Below are 6,580 nucleotides of genomic sequence, written 5' to 3' on the forward strand. Positions count from 1 at the left end.
TCCCCTTCTCCCTTTCTCCTCTCCCTCCCTCTCCCCCTTTTCTTTCCTCTTTCTTCTCCTTCTCCCACCCCTCTTCCTTTTCCTCCTCCTCTTTTTTTTTTTTTTTTTTTCTCTTAAATCTGTTGACATTTTCACTCCACAAGGCAGGTTGCTGCCTCTGCTAGCCCTTGGGAGTTCCTAGAAGAAAGCTTACAAGGAATGAACTATTCAGTGGGGAAAATTCCAAATATGCCTGTTTTACAAATGCTTCTGGGATAGAACAATCTGATTATACACTTTGGACGTTGCAAGCATAGAAGGTAGTGCCAGGGTGACATTTCAGAGTTATGGATTGCATATTTCTGCATATATGCAGTACGAGTGTGGGAAGGCTTTATAAACCTTTCCCATACGTTAAAAACCTTTCCCACACTCTTATGCATTTCTGTTAATTAGGAAGAGGCTATTAACATTCAATAATGTTATTATGTTCCTTCCTAGAAGGTCTGCAGAGAAACAGCTCTCAGCAGTGTACTTTTTGGGACATGGTGATAAAGCAGGGTGAAGTGAGTTCTTGTTTGTCATTGAGGAAAACGAGACCGTCTGGAGTCCTGCTCTTTGGCAGGCCTGGGAGCCTTCTGTTGTGATAAGCTGTGTTGGCAAACTCCGTGCAGCATGTGCTTTGTTGATAATGAAAGTCACCAAATGAAATCTGTGCCATTATTGGCCGTTTCCCTGGGTGTGCAGATGGGGAGGCTGGGGCCGAGGAAGTGACTCTTCCCTCGCTGCTCGGAGATCTCTGGATTTCTGGAGTTCAGAGCACAGATACTGGAGACAGACGAGTCTGTGCTTTAGTGCCAGTCGTCATCTCAGTTCCATCTGAAAATAAGAGTAATGATCCCTTTTCTGTGAGGCTTTTCTTCTCCTCCTCAGTCTTACATTCAGTCACTTGCTAAGATAAATCCCTGATTGTAGGACATTGGTTTGTTAGTTTTCTGTGCAGGCACATGGTAATTTTGCAGAACATAGAAAGTAATGAGCATTGTATGGATGATGCCGAGCTAGGTTGAGCAAGTGACCGGCGAAACCAAGTAGCCCAGATCCGCGCGAATGCGGTGGTAACCGGTGGGTGGAGAGAAACTGCGTGAGGCTCGCTGTTAAGAACCGGATCTGCAGTACAGGGGTTTGGGAGGACCCCAGGCTAGAATGTACATGTGCTGTCTCTACTTACTCATTTACTTGCTCTGAAAAAATTCTCGAGTGACAGTATGTGCGTGGCACTGTGTAAGACCTGGGAACACAGGTGCATAAAAACAGGTGTGTCCTCGTGGAGCGGGGCTCCTGGGCTAAGGTGAAGACGGGCAGATTAAGCGAGCAGTCAGAACACAGTGGAAGCCTTAGAGGAGAGTTATCTTTGCCCTGTTAACACACAGGAGCCACAGTGATCCCTCCCTTGGCCCAGGTGGTATGTCCTGCACACCGCTGCGATCAGTGAAAATCAGCCAAGTAGTGATGTTATGTTTATTTTAGTATTTTTATATATTTTAAGGCTTTATAAACCTTTCCCACACTCTTATAAGCCTTTCTCACACTTTAAAAAACATTTCTAATGTTCTTAACCATTTTCTAAATTTGTAAACCTATGTAGTTTTAACATCGTACATATACTTATTGTAGGATATTGCAAAATCCTGCAATATAGTGAAAAATCCACAATAAATAATTTAGATTAATATTTTTTGAAAACCCACAAAACAGTGAGTCCATGAAAGTTGAAATGCAAAATAGTGAGGGACTACTGTAACATAATAAAGGCAACTGCTGCCTTCCCTTCCCCTCTTCTCTTCCTCCTCCTCCTCCTCCTTTTCTTCCTCTCTCCCGTCCCCTTCCTTTTCCTCCTCCGCTCTCCTCCTTCTTCTTTGGTACTAAACAATCTCTTGCATGCTTGGCAAGTGCTTTACCCTTGAGCCGCATCCCTAGCCCACATACAACTAGTTGGGGGGGTCAGATACAGTGCCTCTGTGGGTGAGCAGGTGGGCATGGGGCAAGGGGCAGATGCAAGAGCTGTGAGATGAGGGGGGTGGATTCTGTGTGTGGGCTGAGCCCCCAAATCCAGAATGCTCAGAGCCAGAAGAGCAAAGGAAGGTACCTGGAAAGCAGGCCATGCCAAGTCCCTCATGAGCCACACTCAGGAACAGCCATGCCAGAAGTCTGCCTTCTGGGTGAGTGAGCTTGCATACTGGAAGGAGTAAGCTGTTTTTGCCAGCCAGGGGTGGGTACCATCAGTGATCTCCTGCTCACTGTGGAAAACTTGACCTGAAGGAAGAAAAGAGCCAAGGTTCCCCAACACTCTCCCCCTTTGCCCTGGACTACTGAGGGTCATGTGAGCCTGCAGGAGACGTCCCTGCTGCTCTGGGCCTCAGTGCTCCTCGTGTGCGCAAGAAGAAGATGCTGGTCTGTGGAGGGTGACCTGCAGCAGCAGCAGCACCTACACACTCGTTGGCAGTGTCAACCAAAGCCCACTCTGACCTGTTGAATCACCATGTGCCTTTCATGTACTTTAATTGCTTGCACACTCAAGTTTCAGAGAAGTGATGCATGTTATATAGAACTCACGTCATGAGCAGGTTCCAGTGGCTTTTTCTCTAGTGCTTAGCAGAGCACCTATGTAGTATAAACAAGGTTTCCTGTAAGGTAATGAATGAATGCTAATGTTGTACAAGTTGAAAGGCCAGACAGATTTGATTCATTCTTACTTAGTGAATCTAAGGCTTGATCTTCAGTCCCCATTAATGTATAAATGTGTGTCGGACAGTATTTTCTTTCGCTTTTTCATGGCCAAAGAATAATTCTGTTAATGAAGGCCAACAGTGCCCTCCCGCCTTCTCCCCTCCCCTCCTGAGCCACACTAAAACTGTTGAGTTCTATCAGAGCCAGTTCTGGAAATGGCAGCACAGTGTGTCCTCACTGGAGGGGGAGCCCAGCTTCCTCAGGAAGTGTGTACTGGCTAGGTAACCTGGTCACCGTGGACACGCTCGAGGAGAATAGACACTGTAGCCTACCAGGTAATAACCTCAATTAATTTGGGAATAATTTATAATTTGGCAGATGATTTTGACCTAATATCAGAGTCTCTGATACCTTTTGCACACTTACTGCGAGGTTGGCATTTCCGTGATGACTACGCGTGGCTTGGTGATTTGGTGGCCAGAGTGTGTACTCCAGTAATCTGGAGAGTTTTCTTTTAGTCCAGTGCTGTGATCTGCAGTCTTGAGGGGCCAGCAAATGGGGGCAAGCGGTGAACAGGCTGGGTGCCAGCGACCGGCCCTGTCCCCATGGAGTGCTGCACATCATCCATCCTATTAGTAGTTGCACCACAGCATCATTGACCAGAAGCCCAGGGCCAAACCAGATTCACCCACAATCAATTTAAAGATTGATTTGTGAGTTACTGAGGAGTTTTAGGCATTTAAGGGGTTTGCACATCCCTCCTGATAGCTCTGATCACGCCCCAGTCCTTTGCACTGCAGAGCCGTGGCGTTCTCTTCTGGACTGGGGCTGAGCAGTACCCACAGTACAGGATGAACCTGTCTGGAGGAACTCTTGATTCCTTGACTGTGTCGGGGCAGAGCAGCTTGAGGCACTCTCTGCTAGCCAGCATTGCGCACAAGAGCTGGAGACCATGGATGGATGGTACGGTTTTTCTGGTGATACTGAAAATCTAGGTTTCAGTTGGAAACACTCCATGTTTAAATTATGGACAGCAATTCAAGTTATCCTAAAATATTAAGTGAGGGGAAATCCGAAGACATATCTGAAGGCAAGTGTGACCCTTCTGCAATCCGACCACTAGACAGAGGTTTTGTACTGTGACACCCACCAAATAAACGTGGGGTATTGAACTGTGTCATACTCATGATACCTTATGGCTGACAGTGCACGCAGAAAGTCCTGCGTGGTCAGACAGTTCCCCAGGGCTATCGCAGCATGTGTTCTCTTTCTCCTGTCACAAGTGTCCAGGTGTTCCAGGAGGCTTTGCTCCATGCTCCTTGGCTCCTTGCTTACCCGCAGCAGTGAAGAGTGTTCAGCTCCTTTGGGTTTGGATCCAGGTTTCTGTTAACCCTTACAGCATGGCATGGACCTCAGCTTGAAAGACTGTGACACACAATGTCCAAGTAGATATCACTTATCTAGTCTTGTGTAGTGACCAACTTGTATTTTGAGTGAAAGGCTTTAAATGGGTTGCATGCAGGGGTGCTTGTGTGCACACATTTGTGGGTGTGTGTGCGTGTGTGTTACTGAAGACGTTGGTATTGCACTACTACCTTGCCCTTTTTCTTTCTTATTTTATCATTATAACAGTATTGTAGGTATAAAATAAGTTCTCTTAGAATTTCAAGGTAGAGGGCAAAGATTTATTAAAACTTATAAAAATAATTTGTTCAGGATTGAGTCATGAATTAGTGGTGAAATTTGAACTGTGCTTTGTCTTCTGTGCTGTTGATTAGTAGATATATAACATCAATTTTGTACAGTTCAACCTGATATGTACTGCATCATTCTCCAATCTTAATTTCTAGGAAAAGAAAAGTTATGAATGAATGGATTATTATGTGTGCTTACATTAATAAATCAGCTAATCATTTATGAACTTAAAAACACTTTGAATTTGAAAACCAAGAGTCAATAACTACTGGAAAATCCACATGTATTTGCCAAACATAGGTGGAACTTTTTTTTTTTTATTTTAGGGAAGGGTCTACAGGGTGTTCAGGGTCTCACTACTAGATCGGACTCAGTGATCCGCCTGTGTACAGCCTCCCAAGAGCTGGGATTACAGGCGCGCACTGCCACGCCCAGTCTCAATTGCCGTCGCAGCACGCTCCGGAGGCGGGGCTGGCACAGCAGGCCTGGGGATTGAACCCCCAGCTCCTGCACCTGCTTGCAGGCACTTTAAGGAACTTTTATTCTCTAGGCACGTACTTCTGCTATAAAGTGTGGCTATTAAAGATATAATTGGGTTTTAAATGATAATAATTTTAAGAATACGGAACTGAATGTTTATGATTACAGAATTATAAACTTATGATATAGCATCTCATCTTTGGTTACACTTCGCAGTAGGTTCTTATTCATAGACATTAATCTCAGTTTAACATACAACTTGAAAATGTACCTGGTGTAACAGTGGTGGTAAGGAATTAAAACTAAATTTATTAGTGCTATAATTCTGGCTTTTTCATTTACTGTTGGGAGATTGATTTTTAAGTAGTTAACCATCTTACTTTCCTAACTTTCACTAAATAGCGGTTAGTCAAGGAGAAGGGTACCGATCCCTTGACCTCCTTGCACCTGGAGGCAGATCTGGGCCTTGGACTAGGAGCCTCTCTTGTTCCACTGAGCCCTGGGCACACGTGGAATGCCTGCCCTCAGAGTCCTTGCTGGCTGCGAGCTGGGAGCCTTAAGGGAGGTCTTGCAGCCTGTGATGGATTGCCTCCTGGACCCTTGGGGCTGAGTGGAGGCCCACAGAACACAGGCATCACATCCTGCTTAGATGGTGCAATGGCATCTGCTGCCCCTTTCATTTTTTTCATTTTTTTCCAATTGGTATATTTATTAGTATATATAAGTTTTTAAAAACTGTTAAGTTTCATTGTGGCATTTTTCACATATGCATATGATGTAATTGGATTGCAACATCCCCTAATCTGCCGTGTTTCAAAATTTTTGTTCAGAGTTCCTTTGCCAACATAGACATTGCATCCCCTCAAAAAAAAATGAAAGTATATATTCAAAAACTTCATTGAAAAATTATTTAAGGAAATGCTAAATCCTCTTTTTAAATAATTGTAATCATAAGGGTAAAGTTTAATAAAGGCAAATTCTTTCTCATCTGTCTATCTCTTGAAGACCAAATTTTGCTTTTTTTGCCTTGCATGGTTATATAGTTAAGTAACTAGGTGCCAAGGCTAGAGTGTGGGGTTGGGTCATAGGGAACAGACACTGTTTATAGGATTTATTATTATATTCAAATTCTGCCTCATTAAACTTAGATTTCCAAGCATTGGCTTAGATTATTGCAGGAGTCAATGTCACTTCCTATCTTCTTGGCCTAAAAGACCTAAAGTGTTCAGTGGATCAGTGGTATTTTAATGTTGCTGTTTTTATCACACGGAGAAAAAAAAATATTTTTTTAAACTTTATTATTCATGAACCACTTTCATGCTTTTTATAAGGGAACATACCTATTTACTAAGTACTTCATTTAAAACAATTTTAAAATACTTACTTTCAAATATGTTTCCTGTTTTCAGCAGGAAACTCCTGTCACTGCCATCACTGTTACTCATTCAGTTGTTTCATTTATTTATTTTTTTTTTTTGGGGGGCAGAACCGGGGATTGAACTCAGGCCCTTGTACTTGCCAGGGAAGCTTTTATTCTACTGAGCCATCTCCCTGTTTCATTTATTCTATAAATTTGTATTTTCAAATATTTAGTTAAAAATAAGGTAGTTTTGGTTGAGCTGTGGGGGACTCAGGTCAATAATTTCTGACATTGCCAGTTAAATATAAGACCCAATGCTATTATGGGCTACTGGAC

The 6,580-nt window shown here is 43.4% G+C and overlaps 1 protein-coding gene across 15 annotated transcripts in view; it reads left to right on the forward strand.

Moving 5' to 3' along the window:
* Magi1 (membrane associated guanylate kinase, WW and PDZ domain containing 1) overlaps window positions 1-6,580 on the forward strand; it is a 660,109-nt gene that overhangs the window by 543,862 nt on the left and 109,667 nt on the right. The gene's annotated exons all lie outside the window — the stretch shown is intronic.

Source organism: Octodon degus, unplaced genomic scaffold (assembly GCF_000260255.1).
Source record: "Octodon degus isolate 3935 unplaced genomic scaffold, OctDeg1.0 scaffold00210, whole genome shotgun sequence".
NCBI classification, from domain to species: Eukaryota; Metazoa; Chordata; class Mammalia; order Rodentia; family Octodontidae; genus Octodon; species Octodon degus.